The following is a 23,192-nucleotide window of genomic DNA, read 5'->3' as shown; positions in this document are numbered from 1 at the left end:
AGTTCTTAGTGTTTAGTGGTAGGGATTGCATACCTCTCCCTCCATTTCAGCTAGTTTAGTCTTCATTCGAGGACGAATGGTCCCAAGGGGGAGATAATGTAACACCCCGTATCCGAAACAAACCAAAAATGTTGATTTTGAAGAGTTGCAGGTGCAACCCATGATTGCCATCCATTGACCGTAGGTAACACCACGACCCGTGCTGGTGGTCCGTGGTTCACAACTGCAACCCCTCCCCAAACCAGCTCAGAAAATTGGCTAAGTCCCAACTGACGGACAGAACCACGATTCGTGGTCTGTGTTCATGGATCGAGACCTCCCTTACCCAGCCTCTTTCACAAACTACGGTCGACTAGCACAGAACGTCATTCGATCCACGGTCCGTAGGTTTAACCGTAGGTGAGGGTCAGTAGCCAGTTAGATGAAAATAATTAATGGATCAACTTCAAATGGTCATAACTCTTAGCAAAAAATGAATTAGGTGTCTCATCACCTATGATATGATAGATAATTGAATCCTCTTTCCAACGCCACCAAGTTTACAAAAATCCAACCTCCGAGTAAAAATATAGGATTGTTTTAGTAAAGCCCTATCAGGCAGAGTTGATCGACGACCCTAATGGACGGACCGTCGATTGACCTACGGCCCGCAGGTCACTCCGACAGCAAGTAAGTTTGGAGTCTTTTGGTTTTTTCCTATTTTGTTGGACCCTTAAGATACGTCGTTTAGACCCTAAATCATGAGGTTTAGTTAGTTTAAGCCTAGAAACATAACTAGAAATTACCTTAGTCAAAATCATTAATCAAAACTTTGAAAATTAGAAGCAAGAGAGGAGAAAAAGGTCAAGAACCCTAGTTCAAGAACGCAGCAACGTTCCATTAGTTCCAGCCCCAAAATCAAAAGATTTCTCCTCGGAATTCGTCAACAGGTATGTGGGATTTGACTAGTGGGTTCCTTTCGCCCATTAGGTCCCTAGAATTCAGTCAGATTCTTGATTCCATGATTATGAACAGACTTAGGGTTTCTAGAATTACAACAGATCATCATGAAATAGTTATTAACATGTTCCAAATCAAATTACCATATTATTACATTGTTTCTTGCATGAATTTCAAAATCCTAGCTATGTATTTCTTTAGTTCTTGAATTACACATGCTAGGTCAGATATCCCAGTTATTCAGTTATACATGCCTCAGTTTATTAATGCATCATTATCAGATTAATTGTTACATTCTCAGTTTGCATGTTCAGTTATGAGCTATCCGGTATTTACAGAAATTCAGTCATAACCAGTTAACCACTTAATTCATTGGGAGTAGCATAATACCGAGTTGGACTAAGGTTCAGCCCATATAGTCCAAGAACTACGAGCCACATAGGTGTAAGTCCCCTCTATGGGCAACATCAGTTTAATGATCATGCCATCATGCCACTATACCTCTGGCAGGGTATATTGGGTCCTCTCTATGGGGCGTATACATCGGACTCCACATTTAGCTCATGTGTTTTTATGTCGGTTATTAGTAGCTCCTACAGTTCAGTCAGACTCTATTGCATTGACCATATTTCAGTACAGTTAGTATTCAGTCTCAGCATGTTTTAAATTTGGTCATTTCATTTAGTTAGCTCAATATTCCGTTTCTATATCATATTCAGATTATATCATTACTTTATTGCTTTGTTCAGTTATATGCTATTTCAGCTTTACTCTGTCCTACATGCTCAGTTCCTTTCAAGTACTGACGCATACGTGCGCTACATCTTCTCGTAATGTAGGTTCAGGTTCTCAGCATCTAGATCACGCTTAGATCGGTTCCCGATCTCAAGTTCAGTGAAATCAGTGGTGAATCCTTATTCTCCGAGGACAATGGTCATGAGTTTCTTTTCAGTATTTTTAGTCTTTAGTTTCAGTTTTGCTAGACTTAGTTGGGACTGTTCCAGCATTTCTAGTCAGTCAGAGGCTATTTTTAGATATAGATAGATTCAGCTTAGTAATGAGTTAATATCTTCTTTGTATTAAACTAATCAAGTTTTCATATATATCAGTTATAGTATATGGGTGTTCCCCATCTTTTCATTTTATTTATTATTTAGCTTCTGCATCAGTTTATTATCTTTAGTATGCTCTTGATCATGCCAGCCGGGTTAGCTTGGGATCAATTTTGGTCCTAGGTCCCGTGTCCGCGTCTCGAGGGTAGCCTTGGGGCATGACATATGCAATATAAAATTGAAGTGGAAAATCAGTTGGATAGAAAGATCAAAATGATCAGATGTGATAGAGGTGGAGAATATGAATCTCCATTTGCAGAAATATGTTTGGAAAATGGAATAATCCATCAAACTACTGCTCCTTACTCTCCTCAATCTAATGGAGTTGCGAAAAAGAAAAACTGAACCATAAAGGAAATGATGAATGCCTTGCTTATAAGTTTAGGTTTACCATAACACTTGTGGGGGAAACTATCCTTACAGCAAATCGAATACTTAGTAGAGTTCCTCACACGAAGACACATGTTATTACATATGAGAAATTGAAAGGTAGAAAACCCAACTTGAAATATTCCAAAGTGTGGGAGTGTCTAGCCAAAGTCCAAGTTCCTATACCTAAGAGGGTGAAAATAGGGCCTAAGATTGTGGATTGTGTATTCATTGGATATGTCACAAATAGTAAGGCATGTCAATTTTTGGTTCATAAGTTCGAACATCTGGATATTCATGATAATACGGTAATGGAATCAGATAATGCTAAATTTTTTGAACATATCTATCCGTATAAAACTAGACTTGAGTCATCTAGTGGGGGGTCTAAACAACGTCGAGAAGAACTAAAAGAAAATGAAACTAATGAAGAGAGTCCAAGGCACAGTAAATGTCAAAGAACATCTACTTCAATTGATATGATTTTGTAACATTCCTTCTTGAGAGTGAGCCTCAAACAATCAAGGAAGCGATGTTGTCTAGCGATTCAACCTCTTGGAAGGAGGGTGTCAATAGTGACATTGAATTAATCCTAACAATCATACTTGAGAGTTGGTTGATCTTCCTCCAGGGAACAAACCCTTGGGTTCAAAATGGATCTTCAAAAGGAAGATGAAAGATGATGGAACTATTGACAAATATAAAGCAAGACTTGTTGTCAAAGGCTTTAAACAGAAAGAAGATCTTGATAATTTTGACACATAGTCGCCAGTGACTAGGATTACATCAATTCAGATGTTAATTGCCCTAGCTGCCATATACGGTCTTGAAATCCATCAAATGGATGTGAAAACCGCCTTCTTAAATGGAGAGCTGGAGGAAGAGATTTACATGGATCAGCCTGAGGGCTTCGTAGATCCCGGTAAAGAAAAGAAAGTATGCAAACTTGTTAAGTCACTTTATGGACTAAAACAAGCACCGAAGCAATGACATGCAAAGTTTGATCAAACCATGTTGTCAAATGGATTTAAGATCAATGAATGTGATAAACATGTTTACATTAAAGACACTTCGAATCATGAAGTCATTGTATGCCTATATGTGGATGACATGTTGATAATGAGCAATGACATTGCCAATGTAAAAGCTACTAAGTGTATGCTCACTAGTAAGTTTGATATGAAAAATCTAACAGTTGCTGATTTGATTGTGGGAATTAAGTTTCATAAAACTCCTAACGGTCTAGCATTGTCTCAATCTCATTATATTCAAAAGGTACTTGAAAAATTCAAGTATTTGAATTTCAAAAAGATAAAGATTCCAATTGATGTGAACCTTAATCTTGCTAAGAATAAAGGTGAAAGTCAGTCTCAATTGGATTATGCCAGAGTATTGGGAAATTTGATGTGTGTCATGAATTGTACACGACCAGACATAGCTTGGCTATAAGTAAACTGAGTTGATACACAATTAATCCCAATCAAAATCATTGGATGGAAATGAAGAGAGTTTTGGGGTACTTAGAAGACACTCAAAACTATGTTTTGCATTACAAAAAATATCCAGCAGTTCTTGAAAGATATAGTCATGCAAATTGGATTACTGGGTCAACTGGAATGAAATCCACGAGTGGATATGTTTTCACTATTGGTGGAGGAGCAATATCTTGGAAATCATCCAAACAAACATGTATAGCTCGCTCTACAATGGACTCTGAATTCATCTCCTTAGACAAGACAGGTGAATAAGCTGAATGGCTCTAGAATTTCTTAGAAGATATTCCATTTTGGCCCAAACCAATTGCCCCTATATGCATACACTGTGTTAGTTAAGCTGCAATAGGAAGGGCTGGAAGCATTATGTATAACGGGAAGTCTCATCACATAAGATGAAGACATAACTCTGTTAGACAACTACTCTATAGTGGAATTATCACAATTGACTATGTAAAGTCTAAGCATAATGTGTTGGATCCACTTACAAAAGGCCTAACTAGAGAGGGAATTGAGAGATCATTGACAGGAATGGGACTATGGCTGAGAACAAGTCATCGTGGCGGCAACTCTACCTAGAAGACTGGAGATCCCAAGATCTAAGTTCAAGGAGATAAAACAAAGTCATAGATGACGGTTCAACATTGTCAAAAATTATTATATGGTTCATTCTCATGATGAGACAATGTTCAGTAACTAGGATAAAGGCATAAGGACTTTTTAATGGTTTCTAAGTTTGATACAGGGTATATCAAATAGTGTATCTACGAGATAACACATTTAGAAACCACCTATGCGCTCATGGCTGAAACGAACAAAACAATGAGAACCAAAAATAGTTCAAGGGTTGATTGTATGACTTATGTTGTCTAGGTATAGACCAAAGCTCGACGGTTCAAAGATATCAAATCTATTGATTGAAAGAGTATATCTGATATATGTTCACTACAGAAAGTTTAAAGGGAAACCTACTTATTCAGATATGATTAACCCTTACTAAAACAATAGTCATTCCCTATTCATGTGGAGGATTGTTGGGTTTTAGCAAGGTGTGAATGGGAAATAAGAAGAGAAAATGAAAAAGTGGGGGAATCAATTTTTGAGGGAAAATGAAAAGTCATTGCAAAGTGTAAATGAAAAGTCATTTCTCCCATATTGGTAGAAGAAAGAAAATTGTTGTCCTTATATTAGGAAACACTTCCTTTAGTTCTTAAAGGGTTAAGAAGAAGGTGCCCCCTCGCGCCGTCGTCGTCGCTTCGGCTTCGGATTCGCCAAGTGATGTGATTGATTGATAATATTTGTGGACAAAATTTATTTAATAAATCTTGTTAATCGATTTCCTTTCTCTTATAAACTAATTCAGAATGTTAGTTAAATAACATAATTAATTTGGCGCAATAAAATTTATTTGAAATTCACGTGTAACGATAAAAACGTTTTGAAGGGACCTGTTCCTTTCGAAAAGTCGTTACTTTTCCCAAAATATACAACATTCTGGAAAAAATGGGTTTGAATAGATTTGTCTGAACAGACGCGTTCCTTGCTGCAAATGGCTACAAATAAGAGGTCTTTTTTCATTTTTCAAACATTGAAAATTTTTCCTCTCTGCATACATTGTCTTACATGAATAAAATTATCGATCGACTGAGTTTGTGTGTGCTCTCATTGTTGTTCTTGCATTCGCTGAAATTATTGAAGTTTGAGGTACCGCTACTTCTCTAATAGGTTAATCTGTTTTATCTTGGAAGGAATTAATCTGCAACCTCGGGTACAGTGAGGGGATAAAATTTCTTAAGGAAACACAGTGGTTTCTGTGGACTCGGATTACTTACATTCTGTCTATTTCATCTATTTTCTGTTTTTGTATTTTTGACCAACCTGAATATGAAGAGGATAACACTCATAACATATGCTAACTTCCAATACTCAAGATTAAATTGGATACAACCGAAGGCAAGGACGTCTCACCAATGCTTGATGAAAGTGATCGTACTAATGTGTCTGATGAGTATCCTAAATACCTGAATCTACATTATCAAATAATGCAACGCCAAATGATGTATGTACATGGAACGTATGGTATGTGAAATGTCTGAATGACATAACTAGTTAAATCTGAGCATACTGAGCTAAATGAAGAACCTCCTGAAACAAAAAACAACTAGATAATAAACATACATGTGTACTTTAACAACAAATCTAACTCGTCTCATAGTTAAATCTGAGCATACTGAGCTAAATGAAGAACCTCCTGAAACAAAAATCAACTAGATAATAAAACATACATGTGTACTTTAACAACAAATCTGACCCATGGTTGCCGAGAGATTTTGGGGCCGTATTATCAAAGTACGAGTCATAGTAATGATACCACGAGTCATACTCTAACTCGTGGTGCTTTGGACTGAAATTTTCAGATTGAAGTGTCTCTAGTAAAACGATCATAACTAATTTTTACTCGTGATCTGGATTCAAGAACGGTTATGGAGTTTGAAAGAAGACTAACACATGTAATTTAATAAGTAGAGGGACATAAAGTACTCTTCATATTCAAAGAAATATGGTCATTTGAAGTTTACTCTTGCATTGTCTTATGCAAAAGCTTAATCGGTAGATAATATTTGAGCTTAACTTTGTGCTAGAGGTTCCTTATGACTCTTGTATGCACCTAAAGTTTTGCTCTTGAAATATAGCAAATAGGAAAGGAAAATAGCAGGAAAACAATAGTATTTCTATTTGAATTTGTGCTATGTTACAATCTTTATAAAGTCTTTTATAAAAGAGATGTAATCCCCCGATTCTTAACCTTATAATTGTTCTTGACTCAATGAAATACTTGTGGCTCAACACTTGGAGCGAAGACTTCTTTGTTGCGGAAGACTTGCAGATCACTGCTGAAGAGCAAGGATTCTCTATGTATTTTCGTCTCCTTTTGGTTTTATATGAAGACCCCTTTATATAGGCATGAACTAGTGTTTTAGGGGTATTGTGGTCCAAGTAATTTAGAGGATCTTGGGCTTGAAGAATGTGAGTTGGGCTCGTCTTGTAAACTTAATGGAGTGACACAAATATAATATTTGAACTTTATTCGAGTCATACCATTTTGACTTAAATATTAATCCAAATTTATTAACCAATAATTTGACTTGGTCAAAGTATCAAGAATTTATAATTTAATCCAAATTTAATATGGATTTATCAATAAAAGTTCGTTGTCTACAACCTTAATTCACATCCAATACACTTTTCAAAATTAGGAATTGATCTTAACTTAGGAATTTTCGAAGTATTACACATGCATGTCTTGATAAAAGATATGTATCATAGAAAATATTATATGCTGAGAATACTAAAGGAAAAGATGCTCTTTCATTCAATTAGATTTTGCTTACCAAGTAATTCAGAAGCCTTTTTTAAAATCTATAAATTCCCAATTTACTGCCATAACTAATCAGCTCAACAAAATATTAAATAAAAACCTGTGATACAGTTTAAAGTATTCTCCACAAAGACATGATCTCCACAAGGCATAAATAAAGAGATGTATCAAATGAATATTTTATTGAGGGAAATTGGACCGGGTCATCCATGTGGATCAACCCAGTTCAACTAAACCAGCTTCACCTCCAACTATTGCTCCTCATTCTGGCCAACCTCAGATATTCATTATACGGAAACTTGTGCAAACTATTGGGTTATGCCATAGATTTGCATGAAAGAGAAATGCTAAAGTTTACTTTTTTGTAATAAGGAAACCACAAACATACACTAAGAGACATGTTGTTCTTTTATCATTATATCTACCAAAGATTTACTACAAATAGTAAAAGGATTAGAACAGTAGAATGTTCTATCATACAAACATCCTTTAACAGATATATTAAAATCAATGAAAACCCTTTTGGTGGCGATATTTTGAAAATCTGTGGCGACTAATTTGTCGCCGCTAAAGGCCTAGTCCTACTTGCCCACATTTAGGTGGAGGGATTAGTCTCATGTGGCTTGCCACGTCACTAAAAATATGGGTTGTTAAATCTTTGAGCGTATTTGTGGTCTTTTGGGATAACAGTGGGGGCACTTTTTTCCCAAATGTAATAGAGGGCATAAGTGGTTTATTTCACATAGTTCACGGGCAATTTTAACCCTTTTCTGTACATTTTATTAATGAACTTCATCTAAAAATATAAAACATTGATAATATCTGATTCAAATGGCTAAATAAGGTAAATGAAAAAAAAATTCACTTATTTTGTTTTGACTTCTAGAAGTCATCCAAAAGGATAATAATAGAAAGTAACATTTAATTTTTTTTCCTTAAATATTTTTCAAGAAGTCATTCAAAAGGATGATAACGAAAAGCAGCATTTAATTTTTTTTTCTTAAATATTTTCAAGAAGTCATCCAACTTTATCTAGTCAATGTCTATAGTCATTTTGGCTTGAAATAAAATTTCCGAAATCTTGGAGTCCACTATATATGAAGGTCCAACCGACCATAACCCTCAAAACAAGCAAACCATTTTGTTCAAAGGAAATGCTAGTCATGGACGTCAAAAGTTCAGTTTGCAAAGGAAGTAGAATCTCCCATCATGTCACGAGAATTATGGATCTTCCATGGGTGATCATGATTGAAATTCTTTCAAGATTGCCAATCAAGCCCATTTTTCGATGTAGAGCTGTTTGTAAACTCTGGTATAGCCTTTTAACTTCCGACCCTTTGTTTTTTAACATGCATCAAACAAGATCCCTTAATTTCCCCAATATTTTATTTTTGGATGGTCAGTGCAATCCTTTGCTTCTAGAACTCAAAGCAGAGTACGATTATTATGTTCACCGCTGTAACAGAACCGTTCAGGTGACTCCTAAGTTTCACTTCCATCCAAGGAGTGCGATTTTAGTTGGTTCTTGTAATGGATTTATTTGTTTGGTGGGTGGTTTGACGCACATTGAGAATCATTCGGTTTACATTAACAATCCTCTTTTGGGTGAGTATTTCAAACTTGAATTACCCAAATGGGAGATAAGTGTTACTCAAGTTGCTTATGGGTTTTGCTTTAGCGAAGTCTCTGGAGAGTATAAAGTATTGAAATTAGTTGATAGAAAGGTTCAGGATGATACTAGAGCTTCAGAATTGGAGGTTTATACTCCTGTAGTTTATGAGAAATGGAGAAATATGGGTGAATTCCGTGTCCTGTATGGTATGATTTTGGAAAGGCTAATGTCAATGGTGCTCCTCATTGGATGGATAGCGAAAAAACTGACAGCATTTACTCTTTCGATGTTGAGACAGAAAAGATCAAGTCCCTGCCTGCTCCACCTGGTTTGGAAACTCCATCCTCGAACTTGAGGCTAGCAGAGTTGGGGAACTGTCTGTGTTTGACTGATAATATCCACATATGGAATGTTAATATTAATATATGGTGGATGAAAGAGTATGGCATTGCAGAATCTTGGACTAAAAATAGCATTTTGGTGGAATCTATTCCGCGTGGTATGGTTAACTATAGTTTTGAACCTATATTTATTTGGAAAGATGGAGAAATCTTGTTTCAAAGTCGCTCAAAACTAGCTTTGTACAACCCAGAAATGAAGACGTTCAGGGTGGTTAATGTTGACGGTGATGTCATTGCATCAACTAAATACACTCCAAGCTTTTATTCTCTCAAGACTGTCATGGGGGACGACTTTCAAGTCACAAACGTTTATTCGAAGACTGAGATAGTTTAGAGTAGTTTTTTTTATCTTATTTCCTTCGGGATATGATGTTTTGCTTTTGTACATCTGATATAAACTTTTACTATTTTGTGGACTCTTTTGAATTCTCGATAGAGAAATATTAATAAGTAATTACTATTTTGTATTATGAATATTTGATGAAATTGATGTTTTTTTGGAAACAGATGGTGTAAGTTTTTCTTTTATATTGCTAATAATAAGGTAACTAGTATACATATCGACATATGCACAAATAATAGTTAAATTAATCATTTCACATTGTGGTCTGATTTGTGAGAGCATACTCAATTATATTGCATTAACTAAAATTTATTTGCTATCTTATTTCTAATTACAATTTATATACCCAATAACACTTTGGAATGAATGTTACTCATGTCTAAGTGAGTGTGTTTGCACAGGAAAATGAAGCATTTATTGAACCTGAGCTCCATTAAAAAAAATTAGACTCTTCAATATTCTTTATAATTGGTAATAAGAACTCTTGATTGATTTTCTAAGTAAGTTAATTTTTGCGTAAATAATTTATACGTCGTTAATGTGTTGAACTTAAACTCTTTTTCCTATTAATTTCTAGTGAACGGACACAACTACGACATTTATGTTATAAAGGTTATGGGGAAATTTACATATCATCACTCAAAGAATCAACCTTTAAATACGAACAGGGTTATAACTAAGGAAAAGAAATCCAAAATAATCTCAGAAATTCCTACAAATTTGATGTAATATTATATACAAAGACACTACATATTATGTAACGCTCTCCTCAAATCGATCATAGATGTTAATTATGTCCAGCTTTATATAAAGATATTTCACTCATGCTTCATTTTCGACTTTCATAAACATTTACCAAGTTACTCTCTTGACTTAATCTTCGTCGGAATCCCTGACATACTGCTGGCTCCGCCCTTGGTTAGTCCTTACTTAGAAATAATAAAATTAAAGTTATAAGCAAACAGTTGTGTCCAACATCTCAATAGACACTTCTTTTGATCCAGGCCACCACTCTTACTGGTTGGTCATAACTAGCACCCCTCTTTGGTCTAGTCCACCACTATTGGCATCCTATGTAGATATTACTTTGAGTCATGGCTTTAAGCGCTAATAAATCTACTCTAATACAATTTTTTATTGACTGGATAAGACACTCCCTCTCTTGAATTCTGCCATTGATGCTTGGTGCGTGCTCCAAAGCTTTGAGATTGAACACCGATCACTGAACTTGATATGGTATCAATGCCACTTTTGGTACTTAAAGTTTTTAACTCTAGCTACCTCTAGTTTAGAAATAAAAAAAAGTAAGAATATAGCTTCTCACTCTCTTAAGGAAGGTGTATTTCACTCTTTCTGCCACATAAACATATATACGGGCATCTATTCCACTTTAAAATAATATAACGGGTTCATATGATCCTCCCAAAATTAAAGTGTCTAACACCAATTTTGATTGATGTTTGAGTGGTTTTTGATTCGTTTCCCAAATATATTTGATATTAAGATTTTAGATATTAAACTAGTTGTAAATGAAGAGGTTACGAATATATATTCCTCATCTTCTATTTTATAATTATTCAGAAGAGTAAAATTCAAAATATAATATGATATTCATGTGTTATTATTTGTACAGAATAAAAAAGAGTATTACACATTGAATAAATAAAAATTGATCGACACTTGACCCCTACAAAAAATGAATGATATGCTTATTTACATTATACAAATATTGTATATTAGACAATTTAAATAATGAAGGATTTAGTGCACCAAATATTTAAAGTATACTGTTTATTTTCTTTCCTTTTTTGGATGGTATTTAACAAAAAAATTTGACAAGATCTTCAAATTTTTTCATTTCCAAAAAAAAAATGGCTCAAAATAATTTTTTTCTCAAGTTTAAATTTTAAAATCTATTGCCAAATGAGAGATTAATTATTTAAACTTTATTCCAAGAAGCAAAAGGTTTTATATTTATAATTTTTATTGTAAACTCGTGCTGACGAATTGATTGTCTTTTTTATTATTTTCTTTTAAATAATAAAATTTATGTTGTGTGAAGGTATTTTTCAGTATTTTATATCTTATTAGGGTAAATAATGAAGGAGTACTAATTGAGTAAGGAAAGAGTTAATATAAAAATAAATATTAAAGTACTATATAGTCAAACTACGTACAGTAGAAAAACATAATATCATACTTATTTGTACTTATAACTATAATTGACAATACAAATATCTAATTAAAATATTTTCCCCTTTTGATTATTTATTCAAATATAAAGTTTTGAACAAAAGTAATTGTTATATATTTTTGTATGAGTTGTGACATTAATTCTTCCAACTTCATTGCTCCAATGGATTATTTTGAAAGTTTGTCAGAAGGTTGCAAATTTGAAATCATTTCAAAAATAACTCCAGCAGATGCAGTAAGATCAATAATTTTATCCAAAGTATTCAAATTTGTTGCTGAATCAGATGAAATTTGGAGAAGATTTTTGCTCCATGATTATCAAGAAATAATTGATAGATCTAAGTTTCCTCTTGTTTGCAACACCAAAAAGGAGCTCTTTTTCCGTTTGCGTGATTCTCCCATTCTCCTTTATGGAGGCAAACTGGTAAAATTTCATTTTGATGTGGTTATTTTTTTATGATTTTAGTTATTTTTCTATTTAATATTGATAGTGTGTACATACCTAAATTGTTTATCGATATATGCTACCTCTCATAGGAGGCAAAATCATGATTTAATCTTGATGGATTAAATTTCTATGCTCGTAATATTTAACTTGTTATTTTTAATGTTCTGGGTTCATATCTACTAGTTGTTATATTTATCATGATTTTTTACACATAAAAATAATGCGTTGATATGGAAGTACTGGATTAAGATGAATCCTTAATTAATATCTTCATATGTTTCTACCTCTCATCAACACATGCACCAGATAGTGACGGAGTAAAAAATTCATGTATAGAGATTAAAAAAAATACAAGGTGTCACACCTAGGGTTTAAACTCAGAAGCTAAAATAATCTATGAACTCTCTTTGTCACTAAACTAGAAATTTTCGTTATCTTAAGTGAATTAGATAGTCCATATATAATTTTAAATAATCATTTAACCCTATTTGCGTCGCTCTAATATCAAGTGAGGTTTGAACTATTTTCCATCCTCTGTCTCTTCTCCTAATACCAAAGTACTCGGATAACTCAAGTAGGTTAAAAGAAATGACCACCTTGTATTTTATTTTTATATTCACCAAAATTTAAAATGTAATCTCTTATAATCTGTTGTTCAATTCATTGATTCCCATACTTATCACATTTGATGTTTATTTTATACTCATTTTGTTGGGTAGGGGGTAATACAATTCCCATTTTTTATTCCGTTTCTCTCTCCAAAGATTAGGTTACTCAAATTGAACAATGTGCCCTTTGACTGCTTGCTATCTATTATGTTCTATTGTATCATATTAGTAATTACAATATTTATATTGATTGTTACTTAAATTTTATTCTATTATATCAGTAAATACATCATTATAAAAAGATGAAAGTCTCAGGTTCTATAATGAATAATTTGATGTGGTGTGTTTCTTTACTTTTCATTTTCTTATTACTTTATAATCCTATTTTATCAAAGTCTATACTCTTTTTATATAAGAACTTTACCACCTGTGCTATTTTTCTTTATAATATTGTAGGTTTATAATCTTCAATTGTTGATATGTGACATAACATGGAAAACAATCTATCCAAACATTATTTCATTAAAAGAATACAATGTGATACATTGTGAAACAATATTTGTGAAGTAAGCATCCAAACAAGTAAGATGAAAACGCTTGGAAATGAAAAAAAAATACTATGAAACGCTTTCTTTGATCTTACATGGTGTAAATTTAGATTAATCAAACTGAAATTTTATTATTTCTATTTCAGAGTTTTTTTCTTGATAAGCATAGTGGAGATAAGTGTTTTATAATAGCACCGAGAGAGCTCATAATTTTAGATAGTGATGATGCATTCTCTTGGCTATGGGGTGCACGCCGCGATTCCAGATTCATCTCTTTTCATTTTCTTTGTTTGATCTACAACTTCATTGATTTACAAATACGTTTTCCTTCGAGAGGTTTTATTCAACAAAGTAGTTTTCTTTCCTTCCTCTTCTCTTTACACTGACTTCTCTCTCTCTATGAATTTTTTCATTGATGCTTGGTGCTCCAAAGCTTGGAAACCAAACACCAATCACTTAACTTGATAGATATCATATAATAAAATATTACAAGTTAGCCTATAGATATATAAGAACCTAAATAGTAGCAATTGGAATGTGAAAGATGATATTACCTTCATTTAGGTGTACCGTAGGATAATTATTACCTTTATTTTAATATGCACTGAATCAAACATTATGATAATTTGGTATGGATACAAAAATATCATAAATTACATTATGTATTCTATATGCATATTCATATTGGGTAGATGAAGAGACTAGCTGTTAATCATGACTCCAAAACTGATAATGGCTCAACTTGGAAAATTTGCAAAGATAATGAATTGGGATAGGAGATGTTAGATTAGTATAACAACTAAGAGCAAATATTAACATCAAAGAATGTGTGGCAATGGATGGGGTTGCTGCTCTCCAAACTAAAAGTTATGGTCGTTTGAAGTTGTCCAAAAACTCAACTTTAACACATTTAAAAATTTCCAGATTTTTATACTTTCCAAAAATGACTATTTCCTCTTTTTAAATTCCTCTTTAGTTATTTCTAGTTACGGGGTGTTACAATATCTCCCCCTTGGGAACATTCGTCCTCGAATGGGCTTACTCTTACTAGGCTAAGAGTGTAACTTCAAGTTCAAACACCCAACAAGCAAATGCAAACAAACAACATGCTCACCCATAATTTAAAGAGTACTAAGAAGAGAATTAGTACCTTGGTCTGCATTTTCTTCGGATTGAAATATATGTGGATATCTCTTCTTCACATCCTCTTCAGCTTCCCAAGTAGCTTCTTCAACAAATTGGTTCCTCCAAAGGACTTGTACTGATGCTACTTCTTTTGTTCTTAACTTGCGAACTTGACGACCTAGAATCTGAACCGGAATCTCTCCATAAGATAAGGTATCCTTGATCTCAATATTTGCAGTTGGTATGATCACTGAAGGATCACCCATGCACTTCTTCAATATAGAGATGTGAAACACCGGATGAACAGTGACTAACTCTTGTGGTAGCTCCAACTCATAAGCTACATTGTCAATCCTCTTGGATATTCGATAAGGTCCAATATACCGGGGACTAAGGTTCCCCTTCTTACCAAACCTCATAACACCCTTCATGGGAGAAACTTATAGATATACCCAATCATCTACTTCAAACTCTAACTCCCTTCTCCTAACATCAGTGTAGGATTTTTGATGACTCTGTGTCGCTTTCAACCTCTCTTGAATCACTTTCACCTTCTCCATATCTTGGTGAACTAAATCTCGTCCTATCAACTCTGATTCACCAACTTCAAACCATCCAATAGGAGATTTTCATCTTTTCCTATAAAGAGCTTCATAAGAAGTCATTTGGATCCTAGAGTGGTAACTATTACTATAAGCAAATTCAATAAGAGGTAGGTGATCATCCCAATTACCTTTAAAATCAATCATATATGCCCTCAACATATCCTCTAAAGTCTAAATAGTGCGCTCTTCTTGCCCATATGTCTGAGGATGAAAGACAGTACTTAAGTTAACCTTTGAACCCAAGCCCTTTTGGAATGACTTCCAAAACTGTGCAGTAAATTGCGCTCCTCTGTCTGAAATAATGGAGACCAAAGCTCCATGAAGTCTAACTACTTCTTGAAGATACAACTTAGAATAATCTTCTGCCGAATATATGGTCTTTACCAGCAAAAAGTGGGCTGATTTCGTCATTCTATCAACAATCACCCAAATAGAATCATGCTGCCTACGAGACCTTGGTAACCTTGTGCTGAAGTCCATATTAATCATATCCCACTTCCATTCCAAAATTTCTATATTCTGAGCCAAACCACCGGGCCTTTGGTGCTTTACTTTAACTTGTTGGCAAATTGGACACCTAGCAACAAATTCTGCAATGCCCTTCTTCATACTATTCCACCAATACACCTCTCTTAAGTCACGATACATCTTTGTGGAACCCAGATGAATGGAATATCTGGAGCTATGATCTTCCTGTGATCCTCTCTTAGAGTCCATCCACAATTGGTACACACAATATGCCTTGATATCTCAATACACCATCTCCCCATTGTTCAAAAGCTAATACTTTTTGCTAATGAACATTTTTCTTCAATTCAAGCAAAATTAGGTCTTAGTCTTGCTTTTATTTCACTTCTGACACTAATGATAATTAAGCCCCATTCATCACCACTACTCCTCCTTCTGTGGAAACCATTAGTCGGACTCCTAATCGTGCAAGTCTATCAACATTTTTCGCTAACTCTCTTTTTTCTTCCTCAACATGGTTGGTACTACCCATAGACAACCTTCTTAAGGCATCAACGACAACATTAGCCTTACCTCGGTGATAAAGAATACTCATGTCATAATCTTTGAGTAATTTTAACCACCCCATTTGTCTGAGATTAGGCTCTGTCTAAGTGAACACATACTAAAGACTCTTGTGATCAGTGAATACATCAATATGAACACCATACAAATAATGGCGCCATATCTTCAAAGCAAATACTACATCAGCCAACTCTAAGTCATGGGTTGGGTAATTCTTCTCATGAACTTTCAATTGTCTAGAGGCATAAGCTACAACCTTGACATTCTACATTAACACATAACCCCAGCCAACTCTAGATGCATCACAATACACCACAAAACCTTGAGTACCTTCTCGTAAGGTCAATACTGGGGCAATAGTCAACCACTTTTTCAATTTTTGAAAGCTTTTCTCACAAGCTTCTGACCACTGAAACTTAATTGTCTTCTGAGTCAACTTGGTCAAAGGAGACAAAATAAATGAGAATCAATCTACGAACCTGCTATAATAGCCAAACCCAAGAAACTCCTAATATCAGTTGAAGATGTGGGTCTAGGCAAATTCTGTACTGCCTCAATTTTCTGAGTATCAACTTTAATTCCCTCTCCAGACACAATGTGGCCTAAGAATGCCACAGACTCAAGCCAAAACTCACACTTAGAGAACTTGGCATAAAACTCTCTATCTTTTAAAGTATGAAGAACTATTCTGAGATGTCTAGCATGAACTTCTTCATTCCTTGAATAAATTAGTATGTCATCAATAAAAATGATAACAAACATATCTAAATAAGGTTTGAAAATTGTATTCATAAGGTCCATGAATGCTGCAGGCGTATTAGTCAAACCAAAGGACATGACCAGAAACTCATGAAGACCATAATGGGTTCTAAAAGCAATCTTTGGAATATCACATTCCCTTACTCTTAGCTGATGGTAGCCAGATCTGAGATCTATCTTAAAGAAACAGGTGGAACCCTGAAGTTGATAGAAAAGATCATCAATTCTCGGAAGAGGATACTTGTTCTTGATGGTAACCTTGTTCAACTGACGGTAATCTATACACATCCTAAGGGAACTATCATTCTTTCTCACTAATAAGACCGGAGCTCCCCAAGGTGAGATACTTGGTCGAATAAAGCCCTTATCTAGGAGATTTTTCAACTGCTCTTTAAGAACTTTCAACTCTGTTGGTGCCATTTTATATGGCAAAATGGATATAGGATGAGTATCTGGAAGAACATCTATACCAAAGTCTATCTCTCTCTCAGGAGGGACTTTGGGTAGATCATCTGGGAAGAGTTCTGGAAACTCTTTTACTACTGGAACTGACTGAATATGAGGTATCTCAACACTAGAGTCATTAACTCGGACTAAGTGATAGAAACACCCCTTGGAAACTAACTTTCTTGCCTTAAGCTACAAAATGAAAAGTCCCTTAGGCACTACTGAATTACTTTTCCACTCTAAGACAGGCTCATTTGGGAACTGAAACTTATCGACTCGAGTTTTACAATCAACTGAGGCATAACAGCATGAAGTCAGTCCATACCAATAATGACATCAAAATCTACCATGTCTAACTCAATTAAATCAGCCATGGTACTCTTGTGATTGACAAAAATGGTACAATGACGATAGACTCTCTCTACTAGAATAAACTCACCAACAGGTGTAGAGACACTGAAGGGTTCACTAAGTTAATCAGGAATAACATCAAAACTCATAGCAACATATGGAGTTACAAAAGATAAACTCGCTCCTGGATCTAGAAAAGCATAAACATTACAGTCCAATATTTAGATGATACCAGTGACAACATCTGGCGAATCCTCTTGCACTTGGCGATTGGTGATAGCATATAGGCGGTTTGATCCTCCGCCAATATCTGAAGTAGCCCCTCTAGGTGCATCTTTGTCTGGTGGAGCAACTGAAGAAGACTGGGCTCTATTGCCCCCATTACCATTACCTTGCTTGTTCTTTGGACACCCTCACATGAAATGCCCATTCTGACCACACTTGAAACAACCAGTGGATCCCTCACGACAAGTACCTAAGTGGTTCCTACCACACTTAGCGCAAGCAGGAGGCTTACTACCCCTTTGCGCCACACTACCTTGAGAATATACAGGCTTGGCTCTGAAATTCTGACTATTTTACTCACTTTTGTTCTTAGGTGCAGGTGCACTAGCAGATGATGGAGTAGGTCCCTTCTGTTTCTGTTGGAAGGATGACCGGTTGGCATTACTCTTCTGCTGCCTAAACTCATTCCATGTATTTGCCCTCTTGTTCTTAAACTCCTCTCTATCCCTCAACTTCTCTTCCTCAACCTGATACACATAGACCATCAATCTTGAGATATCCATGTCACCTATAAGTATTGCAGCCTTACCTTCCTTACTCGACACACGAGACAGCCCATCAACAAACAAGCTCATTCTACTCCTCATGTCTGCAACCATCTCTGAAGCATAACCGGACAGTTGGGTGAACTTCAACCCATACTCATGAACGCCTAGTGACTCTTTCTTAAGGGTAAGTAACTATCGTACCTTAGCCTCTTTCAGTTCTCGTGGAAAGAAACGCCCCGAGAAGGCCTCCTCAAAACAAGCCCAACTCGTAGGTGGTGCATCATCAGCTCGATTTTTCTTCCATTGATCGAACCAAATCCTAGCGACACCCTTCGTTTGGTATGTAGCTAGTTCCACCCTTTCAGTATCAGTAACATGCATGACATCAAATACCTTTTGCAGCTTCTTAATAAATGTCAAGATGTTAAAGATAGTTTAAAAATTGAAGCTAGAAAATTGTATCAGTTGCATAATTCTAATAGAATAAATGTAGTACGTAATGAAGAGCCTAAAAGTTATATGAGTAGATATAATGAAGATTATCTTGATGATATGATAGATTGTTATCTTGAACTTTCTCATAATGATAGAAATAATTTTGATGCATATATTAATCAAAATAAAGAACCTACTATTGTTGATCTTCTAGAATGGTGGAGCAATCGCGGGCAGGGATTTCCAAAGCTTCAACCGGTTGCTCGAGATGTGTTAGCTATTCAAGCATCTTCAGTAGCTCGGAAGGCGCTTTCAGTGCAACAAGATTTCAAATTGGAGAGCATATATATTCATTAGCAGCAGATAGCTTGGAGATATCGGTACTATTTAGAGATTGGATTAATGGAGAGAGAAGAAGTTATGGTCGTCCGCCTTTACTGACCAAATTTGAAAAAGATGTTGATGAAATAATGCAAGATTTTAGTGACGACGACATTGATGCAATGGAGGAACTATCTAGTCAACCAATTCCGGAGCATGTTACTAGAGAAATGTTAAATGATTTAAAAAAAACGATTTCCTTGGTAGGATGAACTATTAAATTTAAATGTCTATTAGTATGAGTATGATAATTCGAGGTCTAATTCAAATAGAACCCTTCCTAGAAGGTGGCTGTGTAGATTAGATTTTTTAAAACTTTACTAATATTTTGTAACTAAACTTGTACTATTTAATTAATATTAATAATAGTATAGGCTATTCGCCTTAATTTTTTTTTATTATTGTCTTAAATCTAAATTTTCAAACTTTTATAGTTTTAAAGTTTAAAATTTAAATTTTCAAACTTTTAATGTGTGAAATTTAAACTTTTATAGTTTTATAGTTTTAAAGTTTGAATTTAAATTTTCAAACTTTTAAAGTGTGAAATTTAAACTTTTATAGTTTTATAGTTTTAAAGTTTGAATTTAATATTTCAAACTATTAAAGTGTGAATTTTAAACTTTTATACTTTTAAAGTTTGAACGTTTGTATTTAAAACTTTAAAAGTATAAATTTTTAACTTTAAAATTATAAAAGTTTTAATATTATTTGAGTAATGTACCTAATTTTTTTAATTTTAATAATCAATTAATTTATTTTAAATTATAGCCATTGGGACCCGGTTTCCGGTCCGGGACGGGTATACATATTTTTTCCGGAACTACCGGTTTCGGTCCGTCCCGGTTCTGATTCGGACCCAGCCCGTGGTGCCTGGTTTCATTCTGATTCTGGTCCTTCCCAGTTCGGTAGTCCCGATTCCGGTCTCGTTGCCACGCTTACCAGTGGGCTTTGCAAGAACTAGGCCTGTTGATTGGTCTAGTTGGATACGATTTGAGCCAATAATTGGATCGCATTCTGGAGCTCTACATTCGTAACCTCATGGTTCGGGATCGGAGGAACTACATCATAATTTGGTGTGTTAGCTTGCGAGAAGGCATGATCTAAAATGAATAACGAAAGATTAGAAAGGAGAAGTAGAATCACACTTTACACACTATAGGAATAACAAAAGAAGTGAAGTTTTTCTTAGAACACCTATTAGCCTTCCCCTGTGACACGCTTCACACTCATAAGAGACTCTACTTAGTGTGGCTTTCAGACACCCAAGAACTCTTGAACCTAATGCTTTGATACCAAGTTTTTCACGCCCCGAGGCTACCTCTTAGGTGCGATACAGTGCTAAGTATCACGAGTAACCCCAAGCTAACCCATGGCCTAAAATATCTATACAAGTTCAATTAAATTATGCATTGTGCGGAAGCTAAAAACAGTAATATATGAAATAGGGAAAAACCCACAAGTCTCAATACATCAAATATATGAAGAGTATAGTGAGGACAGAAACAACATTTAACAATTCGGGCTGAATCTGCTCTATGTGTTAAATCCTCTAAGTGAATTGAGTTGCGGGGAAATTCCCACAGCTAACTCTAACAAGACTGAAACTTAAAAGTAAAGACTGAAAATGAAAGCTAACATGCAACTGATATACTGAGTAGCTCAAAATAGTGATAATTATTTGAGAATGCAACATACATATACTGAAAGATATGGCATTCAAATTCTAAAACATAATTTTCTGACTGATTTACCAAGCAAGTATAATTCATGAAATACTAATAATTAACACAAGCTAGGGTTCTTAGTTGTATACATGGGATTATACTAATTCTTCAAGAAATATGTCATCAATAACATAGAAACTATAACAACTAAATTTCAATGGATCCCTAATATTTAAGAACCCTAGGTGAGAACACTATATGGAGAAACTGAAGATTTGACTGAAATCTAGGGATATAATGGGTGAAAGGAACCCAATAGTGTTTTACCACATACCTGGCGGAGAAAACTATGGAGACATTCTTTGGATTTCGAGGCTGAACTTGAAGAAGACCTCTGTTTGTTCTTGGGAGAAAATGTCGCCTCTTTCTCTTCTTTCCTTCTAAGTTGGATGATTTTAGAAGAATGAGGGTTTTAGGTAGTTTCTGACTAGATTACTAGGCTTAGACCGAGTAAAACGAAGTTCAAGCACCAAACAACGCAGTTTAAATGGAAAATTCATAGGGGAAATGAACAATGCGACCCTAACTTAAATGCTGAGAAGTGACTTTAAGAGGGGCTTCACGGGCCGTCATGGTCACCACGACCCGTCTAGTAGGTTGTGAAGATTCCTTGCCCAATAGGGCTTCACTAAAATAAGTATAACTTTTTATTCCAGACATGCAATTAGGTAAACTCGGCGGCATTTGAAAGAGGACTCAAAGTTCTTTAGTTTGATAGATCATGGACCACCTAATTCATTTTGTGCTGAAAGATATGATCGTTTCAAGTTGACCAAAACTCAAAACCTAACAATCCTCTTTCACGAATGACTTCACGGTCCGTATGAAGCTCCACAGACTGTTTAGGCATCCGTTGTCCTTTACATTGACTTTGGATGCAACCTACTTGATAAGTTGACTTGTACAGACTCCTAGACGGGCCGTCAAAGTCACCACAGGAAACCTTGGATACTCTCTCACGACATAGTTAACAGACCCTGATCCCCTACACGAACCATCTAGGGTGTCGTGAATGGTCTATGGTCCAGTTTGGATTCGTGGATAGGCCTAATTTCCCCTTTTAGACCTTTCTTAATGTCCGAGGTGTTACAAAGGGCATAAGCCACAACTAGCAAAAGGGACCCGGGGGTGTTTCAACTCCGAAGAGGATCTCAAGTAGGCTCCAGGCCACCGTGGATCGACATCCACTCCCAAGGGTATCACAAAGAGGCTCCAAGTCCGAGGTACTCCAATCCTGAGAAAGCACACATCCTCCGGTAAATGCCTTAAAGTCGTTGAAGTAAGGAGTGTTGACATACAAACTAATAAGTTGCGCAAATGACAAAATGCAGGCTCAAACTATCAGACCCAAGTCTGCTATCCAGTCTACAAGGGGCTAGTCTGTTCGAGTAGCGTTGGAGACATACCAAAGTCATAAGGTTCACAAGTCTAAGGCAACACTAGCCTATCTTTTACTAAGGCCAAACATGCTTTAAGAAACTTGTAGTAAAACAAGTAATTCGCACACGTACAACCCCAACTAATCATGGTACTATCCTTAGAATAGTAGTAATCAACCCTAAATTATGGTTTCTACGAGAAAAGTAGGAAGAACTAGGTACCCGCTCCTAATTCACACCAATTATCATGAATTTACATACTTATACTCAATATAAATACAAAGAAATTCGTAGCCTACATGTAGACCGATCGTTCCAAATCATAAAAATAGAATTTTTACCTCCTGAACAACCTCTGAACGCTGCCACACTACCAAGAAATGGATCACAACGTCAATATGGTCTTTTAGACACCAAAATCACCCAAAATGGAGACATACCATTTTAGAGTCAAATGGGAATCATGGGATCCGTGTTGGAAATTTTTGAATTGCTTCTGTCAAAAGGTCCTAAAACCTAACTTGAACTTGTATACCAAAATAGGACACAATTCATGCCCTAAAACAATGAAAACAACAACACACAGCTAAAACACAAATAAAAGGAAAAAGGGCAGCATATTTCAAGCCAAATTTACCTCGAACGGAGTGTCATAGAAACAATCCAATCACTCCCGCATAGAACTGATAATTATGAGTGTGTGAGACTTCAAATCACCAAAATTAGAGTTTAGACG

The sequence above is a fragment of the Solanum stenotomum genome, chromosome 5 (assembly GCF_019186545.1).
Source record: "Solanum stenotomum isolate F172 chromosome 5, ASM1918654v1, whole genome shotgun sequence".
Lineage (NCBI taxonomy): Eukaryota > Viridiplantae > Streptophyta > Magnoliopsida > Solanales > Solanaceae > Solanum > Solanum stenotomum.
The sequence above is the reverse complement of the archived record's forward strand: the minus strand, read 5'-3'. Positions refer to the sequence as shown.